The sequence below is a fragment of the Lolium perenne genome, chromosome 7 (genome assembly GCF_019359855.2).
Source record: "Lolium perenne isolate Kyuss_39 chromosome 7, Kyuss_2.0, whole genome shotgun sequence".
Lineage (NCBI taxonomy): Eukaryota > Viridiplantae > Streptophyta > Magnoliopsida > Poales > Poaceae > Lolium > Lolium perenne.
The window spans coordinates 284,521,919-284,531,370 of NC_067250.2; the positions used below are offsets into that span (position 1 = coordinate 284,521,919).

A 9,452-nucleotide genomic window follows, 5' to 3' on the forward strand; every position below is an offset into this window, starting at 1 on the left:
AACAGCCCAACCAGCAACCAGATCGTTGGGAGACAGATCAAGAAGCTAGGAGGAGAAGGCATGCCCCAAGAAGCAGGTTATATCAGAAGGTTATATCAGAATCCAGAAGATAAGTTTCTCCACAGCCACAGGTTAAATAGGAAACATTAATAAAAGCATGCATTCTTACCTTTTGCATTCCAGGAAAAATAAAAGGGTAGTATGCAAAGCAAGCAGATCCATCTACCCTTCAACTAGATTTTTATCTAGGAGGATTGGAAGGATCTGTTTCTCTCAGACATGCATAGAGAGGTGCTATGCATGTTCATCACTGAGATCAGAGAGGCAATACAATAGTACCTGTTCTATTACCTAACAATGCCTCAGTATAGGCATCATTGGCAGGCCAAGAAGTCAAGCCCATCTATGTTATTACCAGTTTCAAATCCAATAAATACATCATCTCTCAAAAGCCAGCAAAGCACCTCTTTGCACACACCTAAGACCAATCTGTCTAAGTTCATGCATGTTCATGAGCAAATTATTACTTGATCCTTCAACCAGTAGCAAAATCAAAATAAGCAGGCATATAAGCTCACAAGGAAGCCATCGAGTGAATCATCAGACAACCATATTTTTATCTCGCTAATTGAACTCAACCAAAAGTAACATCAAACCACCACAGCAAGATAAAGCAGAGTTAGTCACAAGCTATATGCTTACAGATAAATATATGCAGTTAACATAACTGGTACATTCAGTTTCGTCAGTGTTTTAACCTCCCCAAATGAAACATGTCTGGGATGATTCAATCATCCAAATGGAGGCACTATAATTAGTACTAATCAGTTAAAAAAAAATAGTACTAATCATTTGTTAAGTGGAGAAGAGTTTGTCTATTCTTAACAACTCATAGCACCATGATTATCACTACAATTCACGTACGCTCAGACCAGTAATAATCCAAACAGGGGCATACGTATGAATAGCGTACGCTCTTCCCCTCGATCTCTTCAGATGCATGACACTGCCAGTAATAATTACTTATATATGTTGTTCTACAATGGTCATTCTTGATTTACACAATGAAACATCATCAGTTGTCCTATATTGGAACCACAAAGTTGCCTTTTTTGGTTGATCTTCCATCTGCAAGGTATGCAGTGAGTCAATACATATTAACATCATATAGTTGAACAAAGTTAACACTTTTTTTTTCTTTTTTCTTTTTTTCGAAATGGGGAAATATCGCCCCAGCTTCTGCATCAAAAGGATGCACACGGCTTTTTTTATTAAATTATTCATGAAACCTTACAAGAAAAAATACAAAAGATCAAAATCGAAGCAACCTTACTATACCTACAGTGGGATGAAGAGGGTGACAATACACCAACTCAAATCATCCAAAACTAAGTGCCTTCTCAGACCGCCCAATAGCAGGTGAGAAACACATCCAGTCAAGCAGACTCTCAGCGCACGCTAACGCACACGCCACAGGAGTTGCTCCCGCCGTCTTCCTCGATTCCATCTTCAAGAGAGATCAACGCATTAACCTTGCAAGACCTGCCGTCGATGCCACCATGACGCCAGACGGCTCCACCCTCCTGCACGTATACATCATCCCGCATCTGTCGTCGATACCCTGCAGCACCATGGCACTGAGACTCAGCGCCAACAATGTGATAGATGAACACCACTCCACCGAAGTCCGCCAACATCCTGCAGCTGCTCCAAAAACGATACCCCAAGAGGTAGAACGACGCAGGATGCGCCGCCATCGTCCGATCCGGGAGACCCGGACCTAGGGTTTCCCCCGGAGCAGCACGAGTGAGAAACCGCAGACTACGTCGACGATGCCTTCAAGAAGATTGCGGCGCGACACGTCGCCATCGTCCGCCAACCGAGGTCGGAAAACGGTTTTCACTGGAAGCCACGCTTCCCCAACTCGCCGAGTGTAGGGCCAAGACGGGCAAAGATGACGCCTTCGACAAGGTAACGACGTTGACCGACGCCGCCATCATCCGCCAAGACCGAGGTCGAGGCTCAGTTTTCACCAGCCGTCATGACACCCCGGACTAGATCACCATCACCGGAAACCTGTGTGAGATCCCATGATCCCCCACACATGACTACCAGCCTGGCCGACCACCTCCGACGAAGAAGAAGGCCGCCTCCTCCATCGAACCCGAGGTTGCTGCCCCGGGCGTCCTCGAACCGTGGGAGAAACCCAAGGTCACCACCCCGCACCGGCGAGAAGCGGAGGTGATGGCGCAAACCGTCCCACCACCAGCCACCACCGGTGTAACATCGCAAATTTTAAAACAAAGAGAAAATGAATTTCCCTTTTTTCAAAAATGAGAACCAACAAAAACTTTTATTACATCATGTGCTATGCATAGTGCTCATACTTAATTCTTGTGCTATTACCATAATGATTGTTGGTATGCTTATCAAATGTTCCTAAAACCCTAAACCTCACCCTTCTTTTCACCATCCAAGATAAAACAAATAAAAAGAAATTAAATTAAAAAGAAAAAAGCCTATGTGAGCCTATGGCTATTTTTGCAAATAATAAACTATGCCATGTTCTACCTTGTTAGATGGTTTTAAAAACTTCAACAAACCCAACCTATCACTTACCAACTAAATCCAATGTGAAACAAAAAGAAAATAAAAATATACATAGAGGCATATGTGGGCCTATAGCCAAAATTGCAATTCTTGTCTTATGCCACCTTACCAAATGGTTTGAAGCCATTATGAAACTCACCCTAACAATCAATGAACTCAAATTGGTGACCTTTGGGCAAAGAAAAAGAAAGTAAAATAAAAATAGGAAATACACATATGAGGGTATGGCCATTTTTATAAATCTTTAACCTAGGACATTTTAGTTTGTTTCAATGGTTTGGAAATGTTCCTAAACTAATAAGAATCACTTTTGAATCAAAGAAATGCAAATCAAATCAAGAGAAAATCAAAAACAAAGTCACATATGATAATGGTCATATGTGACAATTTTAACATCTTACCCTCTTTGATCCCTTGTATTAAGAGATTTCTAAACTAAACATTCTCAAGTCTTTGCACCTCATCCAAGACCTCATCAAGGTGAACACTTTTGATGTTGACCACTTTGACCAACTCTTTTTCTATTGCTCAAAATAGTCAAGCCAAGATGCCACTTTGAAACAGATTCTAGATTCCCCCACTTTTTAGAATTTTCACAAAATCACTCCAACATTCAAACCAATACCACACATTGTTGCCCAACATGATATAGAACACATTCATGAATATTTTGGCCAAAATTAAACACAAGAGAGACCATAGCATGAGACATATGAAGTACACATAGTGTAGAATAAAAGTACAACCCCTTTTTCCAACCACTTTTCACTTTTTACCTTCTCTCTCTTGTGTCCTCTTCTCTAGTACACTTTGTACCCTAAAGTGCCTCATGAGATGACCCAACCTTGCCATGATCACCATGCCCAAGCATGTGACCATCATTGCATGTGCCACATACACTTTTGACTTTAATCAAATGTGCACACCCTAGCCCTCTCCAACCATGCCCACCTTGTCAAATAGACTCACCTCACCATACTCAAGCTTGCAGCACTCTTAGACCAAAGAAATATTGCACAAAGGACCATGCCAAGCCCATGCCATTGCAAATGACATCACCATGCCAAACCTTGTCCTCCTCCCTCTCTGGTCACCCTCACCTTGTCATTTGGACTTGACACACCTCACCAAGCACAACCATGCCAGAGTTGACCTCAGGAGAAGCCTTGAACCCCCAATACCACACCATGCCATCCAATTGAGCACCACCATGTCATCACATGCCCCTAGTCCTCTCCTCTCTCTGACCATGTCATCTAGCCTCTCCTACCACTGCTGAGCATGCTAGACATCATCCCAAGTCAAGAGGAACAAGACAATGCCCTGGACGCGACGTGATCACCACGACCAGGCGCGCCAGAGCATGCACTGGCACGTCCCTGGACGCACCAGTACACGGCCGAGCCTCGTCGCTGTCATCCTCCCCTCCCTCTCTCCTTGCGCACGCGTGCTCGCCTCAACGTCAGCTACATCCTAGACACTCTCACCTGCGAGGAAGCCTACGTCGCCTGCACGCCCTCGTCCTCCATTTGCGGCCCAGAGACGCTCCCCAGGACCGCCATGATGCCAGGAAGCCCACGCCCACCTCACGTTGTCCCTTCGCCGTCCCAAACGTCGTCGCCATGCTCGACCGAGCCGCACATCTGCAGCACCTCGCGCCCCTATAAATAGAGCACGCTCTCGCCTTCATTCTCCACACCAATGAGCTCACCTCCTCCTCCTGAAACACCCTGACCACTTCCCCCTCCCCAATTTGGCCGGAGTAGCTCCAATTTCGCTGGAGTCCGCCGCAGCAGTAGCTCGACGACGCCGTCGATTTTGTCCATCTCAGGAGCTGCCGCGACCACCCTCTGCCTCGCCATCTTCTCCTCGTTCGATCGCCCGCCTCGCCGAGTCCTGCCTGAGCCCAGGTATGCCGCCGACGACCCTCGCTGTCGCCGGTAGGGTTCGTGCCTGTCCCCTTCTGTCGAGGAAGGAGACGAACCACGGCCGCTCGATCTCCCTCTAATCTAACGGTCCTCGTTGATCCATACCGTTTCGGTTGTTAAGTGTCGCTGACACGTAGGTCCCATTGTCAGGCGGCCCGCGTGCAACGTGCGCATAGCTGGGCCGGCCTGTTAAGTTTTCCCGCCTAGCCCATCTAATTCAAATTCGTTTAATTCGATTTAAATTCAAATCAACACTGGTGCTTTGCTAGAAATTAAATAACTTTAAATCCAGTGAGCCAAATTTGATAAACTTTATATATTTGGAAAGCGTAGGAAATTCTCTATCCACCACTGGTCTCAACCCTAGATTCTTGGTAGAATTTAGGTGATAAAAATAACAAGGCAGTAGGTTTTCAAACTTCAAATAATTATTAAAAATCAACCATAATGAATTTTGAGGTAATTCCAACTCTCATAAATCACATTTCATATTGTCTAATTAATTATGTAAAAATATAACATGGTTGCTTCATATGATCATGGGCTAGAGCAAAATAATGGCTATGTGGCCATTTCTATTCCATTTAAATTGCCCCAAATTAAATAATTAAATAGTATGAGGGATATTCTCTCATTTAAATCTTTGTCTCAAGTGATTCAATATGAGGAAATGATCTTAGCTATAGCACCTCATACTTGATTACTTTGAGATATTAAATTTTTGCAATAATAGTGTTTAAATTGCATGAGGTGTAGTACCTCATTTAAATAATTTCCCAAATGCTAAATATGAAGTGTTGACCTTGGTCAACATGTATTCATACCTTATTACTATGTGAGGAGATTAAATCTTAACAAGATTCAATGAGAGGAAATTATTTCTCAAAGAACATAAGTAGCAACCCTAATAATTATTTCAATGAGAGGAAATTATTTTTCTTAAAAAGAAAACAAAGTCAACCAACATGTGAATAATGTTGTGATGCTAGAATAGCTTGTGTGAACCATTTGTGTGCTTAGTCTAGCCTTAATATTTGATTGGTGATTGTTATCCTCGTATTCGTTTATAGACGCTAGTACCGGAGACTACCAAGAAGAGGAGGTCTACTTTGAAGAAGAAGAAGAGAACTTTGATCACTACACCAACCAAGGCAAGCTAATATTATTGCAAGTTGCCCTAGTGCAAAGCTCTACAAGAGCAAGACACCATTACTTTCTACTTTATGCTTAATGATCCCATCCCAAGTTTTTAACTTACAAGTTTTTGACTTTGGTTTATCAAAGTTTATTTTTGATTCATGATTCAATTGGTCTAGATATGGAGTAGTACAAGAGCATCACACTTAGCCTAGAAAGCTATAAGCTATTTAGCACCCCTCATGATGAGTGGCTAGTGCTAAAACTAAAAGTGACTACTATAGATGGGAACATGTGAAAACCAATCACTTTGAAAACCTTGGAATGATGAGTCATTCTATTGAAAGATTTTGAAGGTGAATGTGACTTGTGAATGACATGGTGAAAACCTTGGAATGATGAGTCATCCAATTTTACAAGTACCCCCACAATACCTGATTATGGGTAAGGGCTTAACTGAAAATTTATGTGCTTTAGTATGGGTTCCCTCTAAACAAGCGTCGTAGGGGTTATGCCGAGGCTGCCTCCATTGAAATGTCAAATGACGTGAAATGAGGTGAATGTCCGGCCCAAGCCCTGTGCAGTTCCCAGGTTGACGGTTTGTCTTCACTTGGAGGCCAAGCTCATGGGGAGATGTGCCTATACTAGGGTATGTAAGTGAAAGGTTATGGTTGGTAGTTCGCGCACGGAGTGTGATAAATCAGGGCCAGTTAACCCTGACGGATTATTGCAAATGTTGTGGAAAAAGTGTGCGACCTCTGCAGAGTGTAAAACTATTCGAATAGCCGTGTCCATGGTTATGGACGATTGGAAAGGCCATACTGTTCCGTCATCGGACCATTTTCAAAATGTGACACATGACTGGTGACTTGTGACTTGAACTTGAAAGGTGAATTTAAATGGATCACAACAGAGTTATGGGAATGACACTAATGTTCCCACTTGAGTAAGTTAGGCAAATGAAGAGTCTTTTATGACTAAAATGCTTATGAAATAAAATTGGCTTTATGCAAATGAACCTAGAGCTTATCACCCCTTTACTAAAATTGATAGTACTTACATTAGTATTAGTTTGTGAGTACTTTAAAGTACTCATGGCTTTGTCCTTGGCTATTCAAATGGCCAGACTATGAAGATGAGCAGCAGTACCAGGATGATGGACAGCAAGACGTCTACGATAACTAGCACTACTCCTGACATCAACAGTTGCCTGTGGAACAGATGGACCGCTACTACGCTACTTCCGCTGTGTGTTTTGTATTGGATCCTTAGATCCACTATGTTGTATTAAGACTGGATCAGGTGATCCTTTGATGTAAGACAATTATGAGTTGTAATGAATGATGTTCTGTGATATCAATCTATTATGTCTCGCAAAAACAATATTCCTGGGATTGCGATGTATGGCATAATAGGCATCTAGACTTAAAAATCCGGGTGTTGACAACCGGTGTGCCACCGACGGGAGGCAGGGGAGGCCGCAGCACTCTGGCCACCGCCGCCCCTTCTTCCTCCGACCGCCGCCGCCCCGCCATCACACGGGATGGAGGAGGTCTACCGCCGCCGCCGTCGAGGGGATGACCCAGCCGCCGTCCCATCCGCGTCAAGAGGGAAAGCCCCCGCCGCCGCCACGCCCCGAGGTCTTTGCCCCGGCGGCGCTGCCGGCGGCGGCGGCGGGAGGAGGAGGGTTGGGGTTGGGGGCGGCTAGGGTTGGGACGAGGAGGGTTCACAAAGTTAACATTGTAAACTGATTTTATACCTGATCCCGAATGCACAAATTCGCATTGGTAGGCACAATAGATAGAAAAAATACAAATGCAATACATATCAAAATGAACCAATTTTGTATTGGTAAGAGCAATCTAGAGCCAACTAAAATACTATACATAAATATTTTGAAATAGAGATAAACCAAAAGCTCGTATATAGTTAGGAGCAAAGACCAAGGCCATAAATGAGTTAACATGACTTATTTAAAGGTTGACACCGAAAATTCCATTAAAATTCACTGTTGAAGTGAAATAAATTTCGTGTAAATATATGTAAGTGCAATATAAACTATAGAGCAAAATATCCCCCATATGAATTAGTATTGACAGGCCCAAAAGAGAAGTGGGGCATAGTACATTGTTTGTGATTAATCTCTCCTTGTACAACATGCCATCACACAGGTAAACAACTCGATGAGAATGCATACATTTAAGAGGTGAAGTGAAAGAAGTATCGTCCAATGAGTGAACCTGATCTATTTGCAGCATAACAGTAGATCACAAAAAGGCAAATAAAATCTGCAAAGGCAGTTGCGTAGTGCAATTTTCAGATGAAAGCATTTGCTTATTGCAATTTTCAGATAGAAGATAACTCAGTTGCTCACCGATCTGGACGACAGAGGAACGTCCGTGTGAGGAGTAGAGGCGAGGACCAACACAATCGTGGAAATCCAGCGCCCAAATTGAGAGTATTGGAAGACTACCGAATCGTCCGGCCGTCGGCGCTTGGTCGGGCCACCATGAAGGGCACCGATCGCGTGATGGGAGTGCAAACTTCCAATGGCCGGATTTCAAGCGGGGCCGCGGGAGCCTGGGAGGGTTGCGGCAGCGCGAGGGCGTTGGCGGCGTATCGTGCGAGGGCTGCGGCGATAGGAGGCGATGGTTTGTTCGCTAATCGTGGGAGATTAGACTTGTTCGGCCATCAAACACGGAGCGACCGTGAGACATCGGATAAATTGCTTAAACGTCCAGGATTGGTTGGATCCCCACCGCTCTCGCTCTTTTAATAGTAGTGGTGATATTTTCAGTACGTAGAGGCAACTAAGCTCCGGGTGAACCTATGAAAGTTGGTGAACTAATAATGATTTGAGTTACGAGCGAGCATTCTTTAAATACCAACTTGGTGGCAAACCGCATACACATTCGCCTCAAATTATGTAAAAGAATAATGGGATGACTGAAGATCTTTTTTGATCATCACCAAGGAATAGAATGGAAATGTTGAGTGATATGAGAAATACGGGGAATGTCAGCCACAGTAGAAACGTGAGGCATCAGCAACTTGTATACTCGCTCGGCAATTGCTTAGGGTAATGGCAAATAACCCAGCAGGGCGAGGACAGCAGCCACTAGAATAGTGTATGTTCGCATATGACCACAGAAAAGTACTCAATTAACTTGCCTGTGTAGTAAAATGAGACAGAATTCTAGGACGACTGTCCCAAAACTTCTAATCAGTGTAATATAGATCAAGAGTTTGATGATAGAGGTAAAAATATGTGGGTTCATGCTACTAGGAAAAAACGGGGCAGGCACCTTAGAAAGATGTTTAAATGAAGTGTGGCTTCTGAAATGGTAGAGGTATCCAAGCCCTACGTAGAGAAAAATATATAGATGATAATCTTGTTCCTTTACAACTAGACCATATTGGTTTCCAAGAAACTAAAAAGCAACAATTTAGTAATACTTTTCTGAAGAGTGTTTTAGGAAATAATTTTTTTGCTTGGAATCATCTACCTTGAGTTGGTTCCACAGGGGGAATTTTAGTAGGCATTAATCTAGATCTTTTTTATAGCATAGCTTGGGAGATTAAGAATTTCTCTGTCAGTATTGTGGCAAGAAATAAATTAGCTGATGTAGTGGTTAGGATTACTACTGGTTATGGATGTTCTTATGAGGAGAAGAAAGATGAATTTATTTCAGAGCTGCATGAACTTTCCTTTATTGGGAAAGCCCTACTCTTATTGGTGGGGATTTTAATCTTGTTAGATCTCAATTAGATAACAAC

The 9,452-nt window shown here is 43.2% G+C and overlaps 1 long non-coding RNA gene across 1 annotated transcript; it reads right to left on the reverse strand.

The window, feature by feature from the left end:
* Positions 1–679: 679 nt before the first annotated feature.
* LOC127315213 (uncharacterized) lies at positions 680–8,297 on the reverse strand. The gene is made up of 2 exons (XR_011749562.1): positions 8,050–8,297; positions 680–1,128 (listed from the first exon to the last, which is right to left on the reverse strand). It is a non-coding gene; the product is annotated as an uncharacterized lncRNA (long non-coding RNA).
* Positions 8,298–9,452: the final 1,155 nt, after the last annotated feature.